The sequence below is a fragment of the Dermacentor albipictus genome, chromosome 4 (assembly GCF_038994185.2).
Source record: "Dermacentor albipictus isolate Rhodes 1998 colony chromosome 4, USDA_Dalb.pri_finalv2, whole genome shotgun sequence".
NCBI classification, from domain to species: Eukaryota; Metazoa; Arthropoda; class Arachnida; order Ixodida; family Ixodidae; genus Dermacentor; species Dermacentor albipictus.
Genome location: NC_091824.1, coordinates 130,116,572 through 130,141,337, shown reverse-complemented (window position 1 = coordinate 130,141,337; position 24,766 = coordinate 130,116,572). Strand labels below are relative to the sequence as shown.

General features: G+C 47.2%; 1 protein-coding gene across 2 annotated transcripts in view; it reads left to right on the top strand.

The window, feature by feature from the left end:
• Window positions 1–215: 215 nt before the first annotated feature.
• Window positions 216–24,766, top strand: part of LOC135898354 (neural cell adhesion molecule 2-like) — a 542,388-nt gene continuing 517,837 nt past the window's right edge. For both annotated transcript variants that reach the window (XM_070537575.1, XM_065427236.2), the window contains exon 1: window positions 216–456. The gene's annotated coding sequence lies outside the window, so the exon portion shown is untranslated. The remainder of the gene's footprint in view (window positions 457–24,766) is intronic.

The window sequence follows — 24,766 nt, the reverse complement described above, 5'->3', positions numbered from 1 at the left end:
ATATTTTGGTGAATAATTAATTTAGATATTAAAGTTACTTAAGTGCTAACACTGCAACGTTATTGGTTTTCCGCAACCTTGTTTCGTCCTGCAATTCGTAGTCCGGCGCTCCTTTTGTTCATGCGGATCTGGCTAGCGATTGGATTTGAAACGGATTTGAGCCACTGTTTCGCGGCCCATGTGAATCGACCTGAATTGACCTTGGCTTTCTCCCCACGGATCGACTGGTTTTGCTACTTCAGTGCATCATCAGAGATTGCTTCTACTATTTGGTTACCGCTATGTCGTTGTACGTTTAGCATTTTCTTGGTTGTACGACGTGCCCACAAAATCCAGGCATTTTCTACAGCCTCGGAAAGTTTCGGACGAGTACCAAAGTTGCAGCGCCGCCCATATTATGCGCTCGTGCAGTCAGCGCTGTAAACAAAGCTCATGAAACATCGGCTCATGACAAAGGTAAGCGCTTTCATATTACTTTTATCGGCCTTAGCGACAAGTAGTCGCGCCGATCGCGTACTCTCGAACCCCTGGACGTCTGCTCATGCATTTATAAATTAATCTTGTAGCGAAAGATTCAGTGTGAACAAGAGTTCTGTACAGATCCCGAAACGTCAAGTTTCGTTTTTTGACATTGGTCAGGGGCCGGTTCTATTATTGATTTTGGAAAACATTTTTTTTTTCAAATTAAGACTGGACGCAAGCGTATTTCGCTTCACGGCAAAACCTTATATTCGGGTTAAGTTGAACCACAATATGAGTGATGGAAGTATTCGCGTGTCGTTACTGACCTTCATGTTTGTAGCGCAGGGTTAGCACACTGTTCTCTCAGACAATGTGTTTCATCCTTTTAAACGCGCAATTTTTTTTGCCATAGTCTCTATGAAAGGAGCTTCACACACTATTGCCACAACTGTGGGTCAACTGATCGAGTTGCATGACGGTTCTACACTAATGTCCTGTCGCGCACTTGCGAAAATGAGAAAAGCATTCAGCAATTTTTGCACCGGGTATCTTCATCAAGCGTAGAAAATGGTAGATTGCTTGCAACTAAGCCCGTGCCAACTTCACATGCACATGTTTACTGCATAATTTGCAACCGTTTAGAATTGGCATGCACTTCATTCCACAGTGATATAGCCAACCTCAAGCATGATTTTTTTTTAGTTCAGAAAACCAGCCAGAAAAAGACGCACACAGGAAACATACAAGAAGACAGGAAAGAGGCTGGACTACCTACTGTTTATTCGACAGAACGGGGCTCTAAATTATAAAGGCCCCTCTGTCACATGACCATCGCACAATCGGCTTATCACAACGATAGATGTGAGACCCCTTGGAAAATAGACGGTACACGCGGCTTTTGGAATCTATTGGTGTATTCTTGATGGTTGGTTGTGATAAGCCGATTGTGTGATGGTCATGGGACAGAGTGCCCTTTATAAATTAGAGCCCCGTTCTCTCGAATAAACAGTTACTGGCCCAGCCTCTTTCCTGTTTTCTTGTATGTTTCCTGTGTGCGTATTTCCTGGCAGTTTTTTTTTCTTCAATACAATGCAGCAACTAGAACAACAGCATGTTTTACTCAAGAATGATCGCGAATAATAACAATCGCGCGTCGCCAGAAGTTTTGCCGTTGCGCCAGGGCTGCTCCGTGTGAGGTGATAGGTGTGAGGCTGTAACCGATGGGCGCCTTTAGTTTTCAGCATCGCTGCGTTTCCTTTCAGCGTTCCGGATGTCACAGCGCTGAATTCTGTGATAACATTGCTTCTGGTGTATGTACGGCACTACCATTTTTCAAATTGCGGTGAATGAATCATCACGATATTCGGGATTATTACGACGACCGGCGTCAGCATATAGGGCACTGCTTTAACCGGATATTACGGCGAAACTGTTTATGCGGACCCTGTGCCGTTGTTGTCGGGTTTCGCTTAGCAGGGGCCACGTGACTAAGCGGGAGAGAAAGAGAGCTCAACATGGGGGAAAGGGTTGAGTGCCCCTTTCGCCCTGTAAGAATGATATCCTGTAGGCGAATCTTATACAGTTGTCAAACGGTGCATTTTCGGCAATCGAGCCAAATCGACATCGAATTTATCGACGATTGATTCCACCCTGCCGCGAAAGAAACAAATGTTTTGCGGGCAGTTTGCGGCCAAGTTTTAAGAGCAGCACCCAGCGATTGAAACTCGATAGAGGAGCGCGTGGCTGCCGGCACTTCTTGCGCCAACAAGTTCTGGCAGCCACGTCAATCATTAAACCAACCCATCCAATCGCCAAATTATTGCAGTGCCCGCATCTCCAGTAGTGCGCCTTGCGCTCAATATGCGGAGCTTTGGATTAGTGGTTCCGTCCATTCCATCCCAGCTAAAACTATGGGAAGACCACGAGTAGTGCGTACTCCTGAGAAAGAAGCTGCCTACCGGGAGCGTCAGCGATAGTTGGCTCGTGAACGGGCTCGTCGTCATAGGACCAACCCCGAGCTGCACGCCAGAGATTGCCGAGGTTAAACAACAGCGCTGGGATGCCGATTGCGAATTGCGTCATGCAAATCACCGCCCAGACATAAACCTCGCGCTCAAAAGAAAGAAACAAAATAGAACTGTTGGAGAACTGTAAAAAAAGAAGAAGAAAGTACTCCTAAAGAATGCTCACCACGCGAAACGCGCAAAAGCGTAAGGGAGGTGAAATAATGGCGAAACAAAAGATATACAATATGGGCTGCTTGCGAAGTTTGACTTGCGCGGTGTAACACTCGATGTAACTAATACAGATTCACTGTTCGACCACCTTCACAGACTAGAAGGAGCGGTGATTTTTTTATTCGAAAGTGTGGACGAAAGCTTCGTTAGAAAAGTTACTCGAAAAGCTGACAGGGCAGGAGCATGTCCTCTTTTTTTATCATTTTCATTCAGTCATATAGGATATTCTCGTCATATAGATAAGAATTAACGCTCAGGTTGGTTTCAGGCGAATTCCCCTCGGCATCGCTATAGCGAACAGCCCTACGCGTGAATTATCTGAAATTGTTAGCGCTACCTGTGTTGCTGCCAGAAAGGCTCACAACCCGTAATCTCAATCAAGTAGGCGTGATCCAGTAATCTCTCAAAACCCTAGTTTTATTTATTGAAAATAAGTAAAATAAAAGGATAATTACTGAAGAAAATAGTCGAACTTTCTTTTGAATTTCGCGTGGAAAGCTTAGTCCCGATACGTCAATACGACGTGACTCGCTAAGTCATTGCGTCGTGACAGATGTCAAAGTACTTTCTCTTATTTGGACCCTTTTGCAGCACAAAAAGTTATCAATTTCTACCACGTTAAGTTTTTCGTTCCTTTAGAATGCAATGTAGCAGTTCCTTGAGGATAGGCAATTAACTAGCCAAGTGCAGACACTATCAAGTCATGATGTCATAGCATAGCCTCTGAGTTTATGCGCGCACGCAAGGTCCACATGTACAGTCTCGGAGGCCATGTTCACTGCAAGCTAGCGCCACAACTTCCGGGCAGCATCGCCACCTGTCGGTCCTGTTTTAATCTCTTCCACCTAGCCGAGCCTGCCATCATGACCGGGGTGGCCATTTTTCTTTTGCACAAAAGTAATTCATTATTATATAGCTTAACCTACTATTGCGATTTAATTCCCTGCGAATTTCTCTCTTGTTATCGTTGTTCAAAGAAATGTTAGCGTCTGCTGACGATGCTTGGTTACTCCTCTTAGATGACAGATATGAAGCAGATCATGTAACTGGTTCAAGTAAATAATAAAGAAAAGAATGTACAGTAATATAATCTCGACCGCGTCAGATGGGTGTTCACCCCAGGAATCGGGAAACGACGACGAAACCGGTCATAGTGATGATGAAAACAAAATAGAAAAATTTGTATTCACTTCACTCGTACGGGGATGCGACTCTCATATGAGTCTCGAACGGTTCTTATTAACACGTGGGTGAGCGCGGCCTTAAATAACCTCTGGCGGTCCTGTCGTCATTGCCATCTTCTGGAGCCTATCTATCCCTTTTGCCCATCCTTGGTGTTAGCTCGGGGAAAAGGGGTTACGCGCCGTCTTGACCTTTGGTTTCTCCTTCTACTCTTTTGTGTCAGCTAGGGTAAAAGCGTGACGTCATCGTACGTTCGGTTTCTGCTTCCATCCTTTTGTGTGAGCTCGTGCAGAACGAGGCGGCGTCGATTCGAAGAAGAGGGCAATTACGATGACATGGGGAGGCACGTTTGAATGCTTCTCACACCTGACAGGTCGATCATAACAACGGGCAGAAAGTCACACACACGCGTGCGTACACACACGAACGCGCGCGCGCACACGCATACGCACACGCACACGCACAAACACACACACAGTACAACAAAAACAGTACAGTACAAAATTCATGGGTTTCATTATAGGCATGATATGAGAGCATGATTTTAGCTACAAGTTGAGTTACTGGAGTTTCAGGAATAATTAGAATTAGTTAGAAATCACTGATTTCAGTGCATCAAAACACAGAATCGTAGGGTTTAGAGACCCGTCACGCGAGCACAACTTTAGTGATATTCCTGGAAACCAGGAAGTAGAAAGCGGAAGTAATGCGGTCGCTAATGACGTCACACACAAGAAGGTGGCATGATATTTAACCGGCGAATTAATGTAAAAGGGTCGCCTGATGTAGATTGAACATCCCGCTTAGCAGAGAGGATGTGACGTCACTCCCTCCTCGCTTCTCCTCTCACATCGCTTACCTACTCGATCGCTCGCTCGCTTGCTCGCAACAACTGCGCGAGCACGCTCGTTACAAGCTCTGACGTCAGCAACGGAGAGAGCGCGTAAGGTGCGCTTCGTGCGCCCCTCGCCGTTGAGATTACGCCTCGCGAGATGGCGCGCGCATCGCTTCATCCTCGCCCTCCCTCGCTCCTCGCCCGCATATTGGGCCAGGGGAAAGACATTCGCTCGCTTAACCTAAATAAGACCAACGCCGAGGTGTGAATGTCACTAAGCAACATCTAAGTAAAAGATTAGGGTTCCCTACAAATATTTTAAGGGGAAGCTTTAGCTACGGGCCAACTCCGCTTTCCCCAGTTAACATACAAGTGAAACGCACAAATGCTTTTTTGACACAACTACCGCACCAATTAAACTAAAGATCGCTGCATTTGAGAGAGAAAGTTACATATTATTGACTCGAGAAGCAGAATCTTGATTAAGAGGATGACATTTATAAAAACATCGCGAAAATTTGTAAATTTAGAAATTGAAGCCCGACATTTACAAATCTATTACTCTGCACCAATAACATACATCACAGTTCTATTAGCTTAATGTGCCAGTGAATGTGAAGCGGCAAAGTTTGGTAACTGAATTTACAGCTTTTGTGAAATCGTCAAATTTGCGAGGTTTCTGCAAAACTCTTACTCGTAAATTGGTAGTACAGTCGCCCAAATCTTTAACTGGTGTGCGGGAGCGGCGACTTTTCCGTGCGTCAGCGCCGTTTGACGGGGCGACGCTGGAAACAGTCTGAGGCTAAGCGCATGCGGACAAAGCGCGCTCAGTTGGGCCCATCGTCTACTAGGCTGTTTCCAGCCTCGCCGCGTCATACGGCGCTGACGCCCGGAAAAGTCGCCGCTCCCGCACACCAGTTAAAGATTTGGGCGACTGTACATATTGCAGTGGTCGATAACGCACCAATTATGTCTGATTTAGATTTATTAGGTACAGTTTAGAGAATTGTGATACCGCTTCGCATTGCTGAGTTACAAACCTGCAAACTTGAGGCTTGAGCTTTCTGAAATTTTACAATTTTCAAGAATGTATGTAAGAAGTTGCCAACCTAAATAAAGGTGTGCTTCCAACAGTCACCACATTTAAACTTTTTTTTAAATGCAACAAACGTCATCTAAATCGGGCAGTAGGCGCTGAGAAAAATATTTCCCTTATGTGTTTAGAACGCAGCTCCCGAGCTTAAGCCTCCCCTTATAGGCTTGACTGTCGACTCACAAATTTTATCCGGGTTTCGTCCTTTGGTTTCTTTTTCTTTAGATCAATAGTACTTACGCCTTTGGTAGCTTATCTATGTGTTTGGCATGGTATCTGCCATCTTAACTCTTGCTTTGTTTAGAGGCTTAAAAATGCGAACTGTTTTTTCTCGTTCTGTTGCTTACGCTCTGTTGCAATTCTTTCGTTCCTGGTGACCGTGCATGGTACACTGTTCTAAAGCTTTAGCTTTTCAGTGATCTTTTAGCCCCTCTCACGAACTTATTAGCTTCTTGATCTCTTCTCCATTTCCTCTTCTGATTCCTTGTGAGTCCGCTGTCCTCATATCCCGTACCATTTTCATTCCTTTGCTCTTCAGGCAGGGGGAGACTTGGCTCCTTCTGGAGAGTTGCAAGCTACCCTGTCGCTTTTGCTTGTTTTCACTTCTAAAATTAAGAATCGTGCCCTGTTAATTTTTTTGCTTTATTATCTTAAGGCGTCTATTTTTTTGCCACCGTGCAGACATTTATTACAAAATCATTCTATACTGGCACTGAAAACTGCAGTAGCTTAAATTGCTGTCGATGACTGCTGGAACGCCGACCTTTTGGTTTCCAGGAGGGTTAAGTTTGCACAGAATGTTAGATATTCACATAGTACTGTTGTTCAAGTGTCGCTTTATTTGCGTAGATGAATACCGAAACCGGTTTTAAACCATTAAAACTTCAAGCCCGCACATCTCACTCTCGTTGAGCATGGTTTTTGATCTGGGATCTCGTTATTCTTCAGCAAAACCATTTGTGTGAGCTCCGCTTAGAAACGTAGTCGTGTTAGTTTACGCCTATGTGGAACAAAAATCTACCCGATATCCCTATACCTCGGCGATAATAATTAATTACCTGTTGCACGAGACCTTCTGGCTATGCTACCGATTAGTCTTCATTAATAATTAAAGCTTGGAGAAAACAAATGCGCAAAATGCGCTTTAATGAATCTTGACTTCTTTGATAGGTGACTGCAACTAAATGATCAAAAAAAGGAGAACAAGAAAATGAGCAGCACGGCCTGTACATGACAATCGTGGCAATGGCCGGTCAACACCGTCGCCACAGTGGCCACTTACGCAATTTGGCCTAGACTTCACACGCACAAAGGCCGCGCAGACCAAGCGACCCCCGAACATTCTATCAAGCCGCGGAACGAAGGGGGAGTTCGTGTGAGACAAGAAAAGCCATTAACGCGGAGCAAAACAGCAACCCGAAGGAGCGCGCGGCCAGGCCTCCCGAGCTGCCGCAATGTGGCGGTTGAGGACAGAGCATGCCGCCACCGCCGCCACAGCGTCGTGTGTCAGACAGCGTGCATCTCTCTGTGCACGGGAAGGCGGTGCGGACTTGGACGATCTAGAGCGATCGAGTCACGATCGTTGACCGTGGCGCCAGGGGTCGGTGCGCTCGTAGACGTGTTGTGCATGGAACGAACTTGGCCCACGCTGATAAAGAAGAAGCCGATGGATGAATAATGGTCTGCACACCCGGCTGTCTGATGAACAACGGCGCATGCGCACGCACATGCGGAATACGGGAGCGAAGTGCTCGAACTACTCTCCACCACCACATGGTTGCATGAGGCAGCGGCTGTTGAAGATGACTGACGCCGCCCGAGCATGTCTGTGTGTGCAAGTATACGTTCTGTTGCTGGGGAAATGGTTCTTGAGCACAAACAGCCTCTTAAGATATTGTCCGGTGCTGTTTCGCAATGATGAAGATGCCTCATAAGGTTGTCTGAACACGAATGTTAATCGTTTTCCTATGCTAAAGAAGATTTTCTAATGCCACACCACCACAATGACGGTGTGTAACAAAACGATTTCTTTTGGCCCACCGCAGCTCTCTGTCTCCCTCTATCTCTTCAAAATATCCTGACCATGCCTTCTTGTAGTGTTGTGAGCACAACGTTCGTTCACACACGGCATATTCACGTTTTCCATGCACCGATCGCGCAGGAGTGACCGGCACATGTCATATCTTACGCCAGTTCCCGCAGTATTGTGTGCAGGGACGATTACACTTAGTAGGGCTCAACCAGTTGGATGACTGGTATCTGCCGGAAGAATAAATTATGCAGCATCAATGCTACTCATCATCACATCAGAAGGCCGTGCAAGCATTACTGCGCCTATTGTAATCCTCCGGCCTGTTCGTCTACCACCCGGCTTCTCAAGAAGTGTCTAGTTCCTTCTGCAGCCCCTCTATAGCTTCGAGTAGCATTTTCATGCGCGTAATGTGTTTTTCGCGCCACAGCTAAGTCTGGGAACGACAGAAAGCTGAGATAGTTGGTAAGGATTCAATATGCAAAAAAGAGGTGAGGCGTGGAGACAGGACACAAGAGTAGAGCAGTGGACACAATAGTAGAGAAGAGGTCACAATAGTAGAGAAGAGTAGAGAAATCCACTTCTCTACTTTTGTGTCCTGTCTGCACGCCTAACCTTTTTTGCATAGCTAAGTCTGCTTCTGAGTTAACATGCAAATGCGAACAGCCAACTCAGATTTTTACGGTTACTGCGACACAATCACACTGTTCTTTGCAAAAAGGTGCCCTCTTTTCAACAAACAATCAACACTGCTGTTTTTCACACAAGACCAGCCGGACAACCATCCATTCACAGAAAGCAATATCTTCGAACACTGGCTTGACTGCCGTTAACACGAGCTTTTGGTTGCTCTGCTGCACTACACAAGATGCTATATAGATTGCACTCGACATACAGACTTATAAGAGAAGTAATAATGAAAAGGAAGTTGAACGTGGACAAAAAACGACAACTTGCCGCCGGCAGGAGTCGAACCCACATCTTCCGTCTTACGTGTGCGTTTCTCTACCGTTGTGGCTAAGCAAATTAGAGCTTAAGATACACACCCACATACACGCACATGCCAAAGTACGCGACCACTCCAAGAAGACCCCCCCAGACACGCAATGAGTTAATAACTAGCCCAACAGCAAGTTCTTCTGAGATCTTCTACCAAGTGAGCTACGCCGACTGCTGCTCTGCTGCCGACAGTTCTGGTTATTTGTGCCTGTGTACTAGCTCTGGCAGCGTTAGCGAAAGCCACTCGTGGCCATTCCGACTGATCTGGCTCATCCTTTCAACCACAATTGCCACGGGAGAGGTTACAAGCACGTGCCACATCCCTTGCCACGGCCACGGGTGGCTCTAGAAGGATGAAATCATTTTAGCTTCTCCCGCGGTGCTTGCAGAGTAAAGAAAGCGCCAGATGAGCCGGCATGGCCACGAGTGACTCTGGTTAACGCTGACAGATCTATTACACAGGCACAAATACCCAAAACTCTTGGCAGCAGAGCTGCAGTCGGCGTAGGTCAATTGGTAGAGCATCGCTTAATTCTAAAGAAGCTTTTATCATGTATGAGGCGCTGTACAATGTTATAAAACATGCTTATTGAACTTTATTCGTTGTCTACCTCAAATTCTGCAGATTTTGTTGGACACTATCGCGACGCTATATAACTATTATAACTATTTGGGAATCACGTGCTATTGCGCGGGGGCTTTGGGGCTTCTGAAATTTTAGATGCTCTGGCGGAGCGCCCTGAAAGGACTGCCCTCCTCTTCTCCCTTCCACCCACTTCCGCTAAGCCAGCAGTCGGAGAGGGTTTCTTGCGGCGGGAGTAGAGGATGGCAGTCGTCTTCTACACCGGTGTTTGCACAGCTGGAGGCAAGATACCTACAGTGAATTGTTTTATATATACAGCCATCTATACTAGCATTATACAGATGTGCTGCTTAACTGCTCTGTTCTCTACGGAATTACACAACAGACCAATAAACGCTACCAAAATGTCCTCACATCAACAAACGTACGCCTTCAGGTACATGATTCCTTTAATGAAGCAAATGCCTTTCGAAAAGCTTTAGGCTATTCGCTTACATTGGCAGTCATCGTTGACTGTCTCTGCGCAATTTCTTTTGATTTCTTACCCATATATTTATTTGGTTGAATAATACGGCATCCAACATGACGTTCGATGGAAGTTAAAGCCAAATTTTGCAGTCCCTCGGACATAATTTAGTAGAAAGCGGCGCATTTTTCGAAGAATACGTTATGTTTTTGTTCATAACCATTGAGATCTGGGGGCGTCATTTGACGCCATATCCGTAACTTCGACAAAAACTTTTAATTCCAGATTTTTTTTCGTATCGTCTTTCTAAAAGATTTCTCACACAAGATGTGCCAAGGAAAGCATGTGTACCTGAACGAAATGTTTCAGAGTAGAGAAAGCTACAAGATTACAACGGAGGCGCAGACATCGCAGCAGAACGTTCGAAAGCGATATGGGGTCTATTTGAGCAAGTAATGAAAGTGACACGGAAACTACATTGGCAAGAAGCCATGACAATCCACTTTCGTGGTAAGAAAATCAAAGCCTGCTTTTAAGCGTTACATGACAATATCGAGGAAATGTTTTGCAAACAAAATAATAAAAAAGAAAAGAACCAGGGAAGAACATAGCACCGCAAATATGGCATGCTTGTCCTGACAACTCGGGTGTTCGGGTGTCAAACTTTCGACACGGTGATTTGTCTACGTGAAGGGGAAGACAGGTGCCCTCGTTGAAATGCTGCCTCCAGAGAAATCTCTAGTTGGACAATTATTGATACCTACTGAAGAGTAAGGTATAGCAAAACCAAGCAGATATTTAATAGCAATTTTGGTAGCCCAACTGCTAACTTCCTAGAACTTGCATGTTCTCTTTCTGCAAACGTATGTCTCCATCTCATCAAACATTATGGTTCCGTAAGAATGTTTTAGATAAATAAACGAACGAGATTCTCCGATACGTGTGGGTGGAAACCCCGAAGACCGAACAAGCAAGAGCGGCAAAGCAAGCTGTGTCTCGTCTTCACACTGCGTACCCACAGGTATCATTGGGCCAACTGGCCTAAAGATTTCAATCTAGGCTTTTTCTTGGTAGGCAGATAATATATATATCGAAACAACAGGTAATGCCTTATTATTTTTGTTTTTCATTCTCGATGAAATTCAGGAGACTTATTTAAGGTTCGCTTGCCTCCCCCTTGTTTGGCGACAAAAAATGACAGATTAAAAAGAATGTCGTTGTACGTATATTAAATTGGAGTGTAATCGCTGAGGTTGCGGGCAACCTAAGCAAGTGTCTGCTGCCGAAGGTCGGGTGATCTCGCGGTAATTGTCCACCTAGGGCACAACTAGCCTCCATGGCTTAGTGCCTTGCTTCGATGCGCCCAATAAACTCTTCTAAAAAGACACCTCGCACCTTGGCACACCTGAGCGCGTTCAAGGCAGCGAAAAAGACGCGTACCTTAAAACGAGGCTAATGTGTTTTGCCCGGAAGCAGTATAGAATGCGCGGCGAAATAGTGCCATACACCTTCCAAAGTGAATATCAGGCGTCGCTAATTACCGATATAAATGAAGCAGCCAAAGGCGCACAGGGTGCATATCCTCATAAAAGTTTACTCCTCTTTTTCACGCCGAGGACCTGGGGTGCGCCATTCCGAGGCGCATATTTTTACTGACGTTGCTTCCCCAATGGCTTTACTCAGAAGTTGTTAAGCGGTTTAATTGTGCGTGGAAGCTCTGTTTTTATTAATGTTTGTTTACTGTCAACGCCCCCTTTTTCTTTCGTACCCTCTCACTATGACGTTTCCCGAACGCATGGAACCATAACATCCGCAATAAAGTCTTGTTGCTTGCACGACGAGGCCTTGAAGCCTAACTATACTTTCAAATTATGGTTCTCTTGTTCATGCTGGTAAGCTCGTCCAGTATGGGCTGTAAAGCACAAATTGCAATACTTAGCTCTTTCCGCTTCCCGCAACCATTGTTAGGCGATGCCATGAATAGCTTGTCATGAAGGCAGTTTCGGCTACTTTTTATGGATTTCCAGCAGCAATCCATGCTCTGTATTGCTCAATACCTGCCAGGAAGGCCACGAAACAACTCATTACTCTGCATTTCTTCGCATCGCATTGTATTGTTGGTTTTCTGAATTTTCGCTTTGAAGAATGTAGGCAATGAAAGAGGGAGTACCACTTGTGAAAAAATAACAGCGCTCTTTTTACGTTTCCATTTCCCAATTTTCTCGTTCTCGCGTGCATCGATTCGACAAGCCGGTAATGATTTCTATTTCCTAAAACATCCAGCCAGATAAAGTAATTTATTTGACATTACAATTTGCATATATGTGCCACACTTGAAAAGTAATTATGGCGAATGTTAAAATCATGGGCGCATCATATGTCACATTACACAAGCTCTTTTTTTTTATTGGTGGTCGCGCGTAGATTGCGTTCCTAAGATGTGTTCCTGAAGTAGTGTTTAAATTTTGTTACAAATTCATAATTGTATGGCCTGAGATTGAGACATGATTGTTCAGTACACCACAAAGGCTGCAGCGCTACACTATAATTATGTTTAAGCATAGCCGCGTCCCACAAAAACGGATCTAGTCGCATCTCTCGCTATTTTTACCTTTTTTCTGCGTGCGAAGCCAAAGTTGAATTTGGCGCTTATAGAAGGATGCATTTCAAAAGGAATGTGTAGGAAGCATCTTCTTTTTGTTTCTTATGCGTGTTCCTTAATGTGGCTCTTCCATGTTGCATTTTTGGTAATTTTTTTACTACTCTCTGTCATAATCTCCTGTACCTTGCAAATAGCAAGAGAATGTTCCTAAATATAGCTGGTCACGTGCTGCAGTGGCTGAGTGGCTATGGTGTGGTGCTGCTAAGCATGAGGTCGCGGGATCGAATCCCGGCCGCGGCGGCCGTAATTTGATGGGGGTGAAATACAAAAAAGCGCCTGTGTACCGCGCATTGGGGATCCCCTGGTGGCCAAAATTAATCCGGAGACCCGCACTGCGGCTTGCCTCATAATCAAATCGTGGTTTTGGCACGTATTGCCCCAGAATTCTGAATGTGATAAGTCATGTAGTAAATCCGTCGTCTTCTCCACGACAAAGCATTATGTCGGTTACATAGCAGAGTGTGAATGTAGGTCAGTTGGTTATCAATGATATTGGGAAGTTACCGGAAGAAAACATGACACTTGAAGAAAGAGATGGCACACCGCTTCGTGTCGTCTCTTTCTTCGAGTCTCGTGTTTTCTTGCGGCAACTTTCCAAAATATTATGTCGTTATTGTGTCGTCCCTGTGTAACGGTATTTAGCATACCAAGATGCATGCCCGCTTATGAGAGAAGCTGCTGTCGCTATGAAAAAATTGACTTCCTTGAAAGGGCCGAGCGCTGCATTCCATACAGCATAAATATCTGCCGCCAAGACAAAATTGCCCGTCAGTACAACCAACTGTCTGATGTGAAGACGGCTGTCCATTCTAAAGCAACCATGACAAAAATGTATTTCTCGATGGCAATTAAAATTCAGCATTTTACTTTATTTATTTTATTGTGGCTATGTTCAGTTGTGGTATAGTTACCGCACAACCTGTAGCAGATGAAGTGACAATGAGGCCTTCGTTTTATTTCTCTCAGTAAAGCGCTCAGTCGCAGGCACTCTTGTGTGCCTTTCGGTGGTCAGACATCGCAAAAGGCCTCAGCAGTCAACGAAAGCACAGAAAAAAAAAACATGGAAGTTGCTAAACCAGGCGAGAATAACAGATGCACGCAGAAGAGTACCATTTCTGCTGCGAAGGGCTGGCCGGGCTTTCTATCCCGAATGACTGATGGAGGGGCAAATCCGAATCACTCGCGTCCGTAATTGGCGTTTGAAAATAAGATCCCCCCGCGCGGTCGACCAGCGGGAATGCTGCAGCCAGATAAGCCGGAAAGGCGACCGTAGGTGGCAAATAAAAGCAAGCAAATAGAAGCAAGCAAATGGAAATAATAAAGAAACAAAAAGAAAACAAGGAAATTGTTAAGTGCCAAGAAAATGTACATCTCAGCCACAAGAGCAATCAACTTCGGTGCGTGTCGGAGGAGGGCGAAACCCCTTGAAAGGTGCGCGCGTCCTTTTGTTCGGCTTGACTGGCGAGAAAACGAACGCTGCGCGCGCTGTACCTGCGTGCGTGCGAGCGCCTTGCGTCTGAGCGACAGGTGAGGCCCTTGCGTCTCCGTCGCACCGCAGCCAAGCAGCGGCCGGGGGACCGAGGGTGCCCCGTCCACGCGTGCGTGATCGCTGCGGGACCGACGCGCCGTAGGACGGCACCGTCACTTTGCAGCGAAGAGAGCGGAGGAGGCATTCGAGAAACCGAGTTGCGTAAAAGGCGATCAGAAAAGGAGACCCTCCGGTCCCCGCTCGCTCGGAACGCCCCTGACACACGCAACACAGTCGGGGCACGCGGCGGCCGAAATAGCTTCGCGGGCGTCAGTAAGGAACCAGGCCTCCGTCACGCTATAAGCCATTGTTGGTGGGACGTGCCGGTTCGGAGCGGCACGTACGCGCCGCAGAGATGTGACGCGCGGGGCGCTGTCAAGGCACGCCACGGCAGAACAGGCAGAGCTCTGGCATGTTCCGCGCGGCGCTGTCACTTCTCTGTAACGTTCATTGGCGGCGGATGGACGAGTGACCAGTCCGAAGGTTTCGCCCGGGCCTCTGATTGAATCGATTGGAAGAGGGATAACTTGCTATTTTTGTTGTCGCTCATATCAAAGTGACCACACAGAAGAGCTTCATACTAATAACTTTCTTTTTGTCCCTAATGTGTCCGCATATAGGCTCCCACAGGGGATAGTTCAGTAAGTGCATTTCGGTCAGTAAGAACCGTTTCATTGTGCTGAGCGGCACTGCCGCTGCACTGAGTTGACCAGACTCACATTGCACCAGACACGCAAGCAACTTTCCGTCGCAATGAAGGCAATGCTACGGAGGCAAAGCGCGCCCAAGTATTAAGTGCGCTCTCGAAAAATGCCCCACATTATCATCCGCTTCAGTTTAAACGCTTGGCAAAATAAAACGCTAGCATCTTATTTCCAGCAGCGAGACCAGACAAAACGCACTACTCGTCGTTTAATTCTACTTTTTTTTCCCTTGCCGTTCTTTTCCGCACTTGGGCAAATTGGAAACCATCGCACGTGGTAGCAATGCTGATTGATTCAGAGAAACGGAAAGCGTTGTAAAATGCAGCCGGCCTGCTTCGCGCAGTAACACAGGCGCAGAAGTTCTACTCCTTTAGCATTTCCTTCATTGCCATTGAAAGTTGTTCACGAGTATAGGCATCTGTCGTGTGACGGCGTACTGACGGGTTCAGCAGCATCATAGTTCTTAAAGTAAGGCAGGAGCACCTGGCATCTGTATCTGTGTGTGCTTGTCACCGAGCCCCCCGTTTCGTTTTCGCTGATTTTCGCTGCAATTATGCTGTGAGCACAACTGAAATGGTCGGTAAGCGTAGTCGCACGTACCGTACCGGCTGGTTCCTCGCAATGTACAGCTATCAATATACTGGGAGCATTGTCCCTTGGGATACCTAGCGTAGCAGATAGGAACAGGAGAATATGACAAAGTGATACAAAACTTATGCAAACCTAAATGTTTGCATAGCTTGCATAGCCGAGTACATTGGAATCTTTATGGACGTAGTCACAACACAGGAAGGAGAAGAACGAAATTAATGAAGTTAATTGTCAGAATTTTTGAACGTCTTCTCTTGGGAATAAAGTATCACTGCAAGAAAACATGTTTTGCACTGCCGAATTCCTTATGCGCATTAGGATACAATGACTGCCAATACGCATTTCGATCTGCCCTAATTTGGGAAGTCCTATATAATTTTTCATAAGGTATTTCTAATGCAAAGCCTGCCATATTGAATCCTGAAATAAGGGAAAGGACTATGGAAGGCATATATTTAAACACTTGAGAGAGAGAGAGAGAGAGAGAGCCCTTTAATGAAAGGCAGAGATTTTAGCCGCGTACAGCTTTGCTTCATAAAGTTGGTGGGGTTTATGGACGCTTTATTCTTCAAAGCGATACGACAAGAGAGACTCTCGCGCTATTACTTCTAACAAATGGAGCCTTGGTATTTACGAGGAGTTACCTGCAACAAGTGCATGCCGAACTTGGAGATGAGTGCAGCACTAACAAGCCGCACTCGCGGCTGGCTATGTGGACCGACTCGGAGTAGCCTCGCAGACCTGTCCGCACGCATGACCAATTGTGGGAGTTCCGCATGATATGTGGTCATGGATTTCACAGGGGCTATATCAGGCATGCGCATGCCATATTTGTCTAAGTGGCGCTGCTCCTTGTTTAAAATTTAGTGCTTATGATTGCTACTCTGGCCTGCGTGCAATATATGGGGGAACAAAGCTCATGTAATCATTCATGTAGTGGCTTTATATCCCAAAGCGTTGCGTTATTTCCTGCTATAAATATGTGTCATGGATAACACTTTCAGCTTCAAGAAGTATACTTAAAGCGAGGATGAGCACGTCCTGAGCGTACCAAGCTACAAAGGCATGTACAACCTTACTGCGAGGCAGCACTGTAAACGAGATACTCTCGTAAGTTTCGATGGGTCCAAACGTGTATGTTGTCTGATTTTGGAGTTTTATGGCGCTCCATGTGTGGTTGTATTCATCTGGTGTAGCATGCTAGGCACATCGTTAAAGAAACCTCTACATTTTCTGTACGGAATTTTTGTCAGAGACATCAGAAAATTGTAATGTGGCTATGTATTTATTGACAGCACACGTAAACGAATACAACCTATCGCAAAGAAGTAAAAGCCAGTTGCCTGTTGTTAGCAGTAGTAACCCTCCTTTGCCTGTTAAAGTAAAGCTGTCTTTACCTCGAGTGATCAGGAGGCACATTGTGCTACGGAGAAGTCGGCTACTGGGAAGCGTAGATGTCGACGGCGGAAGCAGCCGAATGTGTAAATAGAAGCTAAGTAAAAAAAAAAAAAAGACACCAAAGTGTGCATTGAGTGAGGAGCGTTCAGCTACACAGACATGGAGAACAGAATTGAACGGGCATAATCATCGTCGTCATCATCATCATTAAATACAACGACAACGTCATAATCAATATCTTAGTAAACATCAAAGAACGCTTCGCTTGTTTCCGATTCCCCACGTTTGCACGGCACCCGCCGTATTTTTCTATTTTTTTTTTGTGATTGCGGGTAAGCAATTAATTTGACAACTTAACAAATATGCTTTGATGGCTTTGCATAATGTGCAAAGCACATAAGTGCTTAATATTCCTATCGCTTTGCATGCAAACTGAACCTAAATAGACCAAGTTGAAAAGGAATCAACATCAACATCAGAAATTCTCTGTGGTATACTTTGTGGCTGTGGCGTGCCAGCACTTTCTGTGTGTCGCTCCTTAAACATCTAGTGAAATGATATATTAGCTATGCAATGTTTCTAGTATTTCAGTTACTCAACTAGCGTATGAAATTTGGTTATTGACTGGAATGCTCTTTAGCACGCGTATCTTTATTAAATGTTTCGAGTTCCAAATGAGCTTTGCACTGCGACTGGATTGTTCGCGTAGCCGTCATCTTCTTTTGCTGCCCTCTGTAACCATTTCAGTAGGAGGTGCTCGGTAGGTACACCTTGTTATTGCCCTCCTGCATTAATGCCCTTTAACCTTCTAAAATTGAGTTACGTTCCCTCGCTAATTGCAGCTTGGTCGTAATTGCAGCTTGGAGGGTCTCATTTGAATTTGGTTTTTGCTCATTTTGCTAGATGTATCTGGCATGTGGTTGGATATCTGCCACAAACTAAACTGTTGGTCCACTGAGAGGCAAAGTCCAGTAAAAGTAAATTCTTGCGAACCTTTTATAGGTTCTCGACATCCCTTTTGCCTCGACAAAGGTACACCCAAGCCACGCCTGCTTCGTTTACATTGATATTTTGCGTCACCTTACTAGTTCCTCCCGAGGAACGTTCGCCCAAGCATCGTGGGTTAGCGCCTTGCTTCAAACCAAGGCCAATTAAATGGGGACTCGTCCGAAAAACGAAGGCGCGGAGAAAGAGATTCGAGGTAGCGTAGCTAAACCAAGGAAGCCAATCCCCCGCGCGGACCCAATGGCGACATGCGCATCTCCTTTCGCGCTTCACGCTTTCATTGGCGACGCCACGGCGCGCGCCACACAGACGCGTCATTTCCAGTCGTTGCTCCCGCGGGATCTGCGATCACCAGGAGCAGAGACCTCGGAACGACCGCGCCGCAACGCAACTCCTCTCGCAGAAGAGAGCGGAAAGGGAACGTCCTGCTCGCTGCCCGAACGATGCCGTCCTCTCGCTCTGGCCGCTTGGCGCTGCGTTTGCCATGCAAGAAGCAGCTGCGCATCTTTTGCTTCCCGCTTATGCGTGCACGCTCTGACGTCGCGCCGGTGACGCCGAGTCGGCGCAGCAGCACAGCCTCCTCTCACAGCTTGCACGAAGAGTCGATGCCCACCCTCCCCCTTTCACGCTGTATCGCGATCCCTCGGCGTCGCCGTCCCGTAGCGTGGTCCCGTCTATTATGATAAGCTACCGCGCGTAGCTTCTCCTCATATTCCGAAGCCTCGTTCCGAGGTTGGTCGGGAGACTCATTTGGTTCCATACTCGAAGACTGCAATCAGCCAATGGCCTTGCCTTGGGACTCCGCCTCTCGACTTCCTCGGCGGCCGCCAGGCTGCCCGGGCCGGGAAGCCCGTTTATAGACATCGTGACGCCAGCAACGCGCCGAGCCGCGCCGCGTCCCGACACGCCCATACGCAATTTCGGCAAAGGGCATACCAGACTTGATCATCAGCCAGGAGAGAAGAAGAGGAAGAAAATGCAGATGGCCCGAACCGAGGAGCTCCCCCCACCTCTCTCCCCGCTTTCCCCGCTTGGGTTGGTGCTCTCGCCGCCGTGGTCATAAAAACAATCGCCGCCGCAATGAGGAGCACTCCGTTCACTGTCAAGAGCGAGAAGGTATGCAGTACGTGTGCATTCTGCGAGGACGCCAGGAATGAAAATGTAAAGCTTTCCGGAGCGAGATGCAAAAATAAGGCTGTAGCAAATGCGTCGCTGCCGCTGCTCTTGGACGGTGGTTGGGTTCTCAGTGGCGGAGATGAGAGCGACGCAAAAAGGAAGAAAAAAATAACGCGGTGACCATGCAACTGCCGGTAGTTGCATAATTCGCGTTTTATTATACGGTCTGCATCATGCGCCCACTGATAGTCTCCGGAGACGATTACCAGGTCAAACCGTGTATTTTCTCCAGCTTTCTCTCTCCGTGATAAGCTGTTGTTTCGGGGACGGCTGTTAGACGAACATGCCGGCTACTACTGTAGCGAGCGCGAAGAGCTGCGACGGAAGCGTGTAAAGCGTCGAGAAGTAAAAATTAGGCTCGGATACAGCGGTCGCGCTTCGTCGTTACTTTCGCGGGCAGTGCAGATTGATCGTTCAATTGACGATATGGCTTCTACTCGATGTTTTCCTTGTCTATTGAGACATACCACCGTGAGAGTTCTTGCTGTCATATTTCTTTGACGCCTAATCCATGCTTCGTCGTTGGTCGAAATCACCGTAGCCGGAAAAACCCCTGGAACGCAACCTTTCCCTACTTCTTATATTGTGCTCGTTGGCCATCACGTGTTGTGAAGGTCGAATACTGTTAACAAGAGCATCATGTGATTGTTCTATTAATTGTCTGAATAATAGATTTATTGTTTAATCGCGATAAATAGTTGTTCACCTAGTTGATTGAAGGTGCGTGAGTCAACTTAAACGAGCTGCCACTCATTTAATTTTCTGCGCTCTTCTTTCGGGATTGTTTTCGAACCACCTCATCTGCCTTCAATAGCGAGCAATATTTAGTCTGAAGCGCCCTCGACTTACTGGAGGCCCATTGCCTGAGATAACAAAAAAATTAACGTTGTTGACATAAAGTGCAGTCATATAGAGAGCCAGGAAATTAGATTTTTGGTAGCAGATTTTTTACAATGCCAGTGAATCGAAGCTAGGAACCTCTTAGTAAAGCATAATGTGTATAGAGTAAATCACTCTTTATAGATGACATGTGTAGCAGGTACATAAAAACCAGTTAATCGATGCAATTCAATATAATGGTCAGTGGTTAGTAAGGGTACAGGTATTTCTAAATTTGTATTGGAACACGTAATCCCCAACTAGCCACCTGAAAAGATTGTGGAAGTTCAACTGTGCTGAAATGTGGAAAGGGACGAAGAAAGTACAAAGAATTTGAAGGGGAATATACCAGACTGCCACTTCATGAAGGGGATAGCAGGAAAGGGTTAGCAAAAAATGAGGAGAAGGAAAAAAAGAAGTGCTCCTACTCTCTCTGACTTGTTTGCTATATGAACTGGTTGCTTCAACAGCCCGTCGATATTGTAGCGAACGCGTGTGTAATTTTACATTCAATGGTACATTTACATCAATTGGTACAGTACAGCTCACGAAGAAAAAGATGCATGAATATCTTGTTCACCTTTAGAAACCTCAGCGACCCGGCGATTTGCTTCATGTGAATCATTCGCAGTGGCACGTTGATGCTCATGTGCCTGCAGGGAAGGTACAGTGTATGGCATATCCACATGGACGCAAGCGGTGCCTTTTATGGTCCTACAAACACCTGCAACCAGGTTTTATATGCTATGTTAAAAAAAAAGCTCTGCTGGGCCACGAATGTTTTTTCTTTAATATGGGGAAATTTTAAATACATACTTCCTTACTTCTTCACTTAACTCCACTAGTGCTATTGTCTGTAGATTCGCGTCGTTTATCTCACGTTGAGAAAGGAAGTAGCCGGTGCTTTCAACATACTCCAAGGTTTCATTTAATGTCCCTGTAACATTGAAATCAAACCGAAAGCTCCTCCATGCGAAGCGCGCAGCCTTGCGCCCTTCGAGAAACACGGGCAGTCACCCACCAGTGCGTTGGATCCTTTCGCACGCGACAAGCTCGAGACAATTCGTCGCAAATGAAGTGTCTGCCTGATCCCTCGCTTGTCGCGTCGTCCCACGCCACGCATTAAAACGGTCGCCGCTTCATCCTTGACGGCGTCCTTTTTCTTCCGTCGCCGTCGACACCATCGCTCTTGTATCTCTTGTATGTCTTTAAATCTTTCTTTTCTCGGTCTCATCAAACCGTAATTACGCGGGGAGGAGACAAAAGGAGGCGCTGCGCTCGCAACCACTTGTGGTGCGGCAGAGGCGAGCTTCCGCTCCAGCCGCACCGAGCGTGCGTGGCGGTCAGGGATTAAAAGCGGCGCGATCACCTGGCTGCGCGAACATCATCTGCCTCTCGCGCTTGTTTCCGCGTGATCGGCGCAAGCAGGCCGGCATTCCGGGACAACCGATTAAAACCGCGCGTTCCGCTGGCTGCGCAGGCCGTGGAAGGCGGGCGGCTGCACGGTGCCGCAGCCGCATCGACGGCGGCGGCGGAGACGATTCTGCTTCGGCTGCCGCCGCCGCCGCCACTCAAACGGCGCCATTAGGGAAAAGAAACAAAAAGGAACAGCTGCTTGTCTCGTAGCATAGCACGTAACGAAGTAGCCGAAAAATCTACGCGTTTATCGCGGGCTACCGGCCGGCGTCAGAGGTCTCGGAGCCTGCGCGCGCGCGCTCACACGCACCAGGCAAAGAGGTTCGGACGAGGGGGGGGGGGGGATCCTACCCTCTCGCAGCGCTCCACCTATCAATTTGGCCGCGTCTAATTATCCTGCATGTTTGGCCACCCTCCCTCCCCGTTCACGGTGTCCGCGGAGGTCCCGCGCGCAGCAAACTGCTAACCTCAACGGGACCCTCGACTTTTTTTTCCCTCTGATTTCGTTTGGGAGGGGTCATGATGCCGCCGTCCCGACGGCGTCAGCCGGTCGGTCTCGGCGCCGGGGTAATCACTGCGGCTCCCTTTTTGGCGCTTGCCTGTTGTAGCAGTGGCCGCAGCCCCATATATGCAACAGGCAAGTGTAATCCTCGCCATCGTCGCGCGCGCGCGTCTCGACCGCTGTTGGTAGTACACGCCCCCCCCCCCCTCCTCTTCTGCGTCTTCTGTGTCTGTCTCGCTCTCTGTGGCGCCGTGCGTGTGTGTGCAGTGCAGCGTAGTGACACGCGGCGATGCCGCAGGCATATGTGCCGGCGACGCAATGGCCATTTGCATTTTAAGAGAGCGTGAGCTTCGTCCTCTTGCGATTTCGTTGCTGTACGCCGGACGAGTTGCTTTCTGACCGCGCAGCTGCACCATGGACACCCGCTTGAGGCAGTCCCCTGGGACGTAAAGATATCAGAGTTTGTAAGATCACATTTTTAAGTGACTTTGTGTAGGTCATGATATCATACGTATTTATTTTGTTCCATGCTGACGCCAAGGCCGCGAAGAATCTGCATTCATGCGTAAACGCTAAAGTGACAACCGACTTGTCACCCTCTGGTGGCCAAGGAGCATCCTGACGTGAGCTGAGATTTTGTAATAATTAAACCATGCTCGCTATCTAATAAACACGTTCAAACCTATTTAGGATTGTTTATGTAGCTGATAGACTTTGTAGTGTGCTTGCTTTCGGCGTTTTATTTTTCTTTTTTTCTACGCACATTGATGAACACACAACTTACGTGCAGTATTTTTTCGACAGACGTAAGTGCCCCCAAACGAGACAGTCAACTAAATACACAACTGACTCAAAATATATCATTAGAGTTACACAGGCAACCGAGATACCACTTCCAAGGTTTACCGTTCATGACAGGTCACGTCACAGCTGTCACTGCTACTGTGCGCCTGCAAAACAAACAAACAAGAAAAACGAGGTCAGGTTACTCCCCACACGTATGAAACATGGCTTTAAAATAAGTGAATAAGATGTTCTTGCTTTGGAGCTAGGCAGGTGGTTTGCATTCACGGTAGCCACGGCAATGCGGGGAACTTCGCATCCGGAATTTGGTGGGCACGTAATACCTACGTCCGTCAAGAAGGAGCTCGTGACATCATGTCCGCCCCCACGTGCTTGAAGAAGACTTGACAGACGAGGTCTGTCTGGGGCGCCTTGTGTAGGAAGAACAACCACTGTACTCCTGCCCCGGTGTCCTTGTCTTTTGTTTCTGTAACAGAGGAGGCCACATTCACGCAGCGCTGTTATGGCAGTGATTTTAGTTCCTCCCTCGGTTCTATTAAAGCGTTTCTAAACTGTTCCCACTGGCTACGTCAGTGGGAACATGCAACAATGCGTTTAGTAATAGCCGTGTGCACTTTGACATCACGGGACTCCTTAAGGCAAGTAGCTACTAACAAATGAGCAAAATAAGTAGCAACTAAACTGCAGAAGCGTTCCAGTTAGTGTCTAAAGGAATTCTTTAAAATGGACAAGGATTGCTGACAGCTAATAGAACAATGTAGACTGTGCTCGAACTACTTTTACGTGCATACTCGGTTATGAAATGGGGCTTACTCGAACTGCACGTGAGCTGACAGCTCTGTGCTGTAATTTTATTTAATTTTTCACTTTAGCCTTTGCAAACAAATAGCTTGCTGCACTATACGCCTTTCTTGTGTTGTACAATGGACGTTTACTTCAACTTGTTACCACTTTCCTTGCTATATGCGTTTGTTTTAACGTACAACGTGTTTGAATGATGGGTGTAACGTTAAGGGATAAGAAAAGAGCAGATTGGGTGAGGGAACAAACGCGAGTTAATGACATCTTACTTGAAATCAAGAAAAAGAAATGGGCATGGGCAGGACATGTCATGAGGAGGGAAGGCAACCGATGGTCATTAAGGGTTACGGACTGGATTCCAAGGGAAAGGAAGCATAGCAGGGGGCGGCAGAAAGTTAGGTGGTGTTAAGTACGGCCAGCTGCAGTGCAAGTTTTGCCAACCAGTTGCGACAGTGGCCGCAACTTTCCTGGAGCGCCGCCGCCAACCTCTAGCCACGGCGTGGCTAAGTCGACTTTGTGTCGGGAATCATACGCGCGTCCTCCACTCTCCGTCGCTTCAGCTAGGATGCGTTTGACGAAGCAAGCTTTGTGCTGAAACCACCACCGTTACGCTCTAGCCTCGTAGCCGTTGTGACTGAATGAGTTCGGCGGGCCAACTATGGTTACCGAACCCACCAACGTGGACCTGATCTGCTATGAGTGGGGGAATTGCCGCGGGAACGTCGTCGGAGACCTCTTCTCACGCGCCGACCAAGACACAAGACAATGGCTACCCGGGTACACTGCGAGGGCCCGCTCCGATTTCTACGAAATTCGTGTGACGTTGGTTTCGGAGCGAGAACCTGGTTGTGTGTGTGTGCGTGTGTGTGTGTGTAAACCGTCCCGCGGAGAGGCGGCGTGGTTACGCTGACTGGACGAACGTTTCTGCCACCTTGGAGTCGGGGGAGGACCGAGTGTTTATAAACGGCTGTTGTGCAGATGCTCGACACACTTTCTTGCACAGTCATGTTAGACTGAGACACTCTCTCAAGCAGTCGTGTTAGACTGAGACACTCTCTCAAGCAGTCGTGTTAGACTGACGTACTTTCTCTCGCAGTCATGCTACACTGATGAACTGCATGTAAATACTGTAAATAAACCCATATTCCTCGTTCTCGATGAGAAACAGTCCTTCCCTTCATCAACGTCCTCAGCGTGGATAAGTTGGACGGCGGCATGGGCCAGCTACCTTCTACTTCATGCCAGACTCCAATCTTGACAACGGGTTACGAGCGATGGGATTGAGCCCCCAATCCTGACAGTGGGCGGATGAGATTAAGAAGTTTACAGGGATGACACGGCCACAATCAGTACATGACCGGGGTTGTGGTGGAAGTATGGGAGAGGCCTTTGCCCTGCAGTGGGCGTAAGCAGG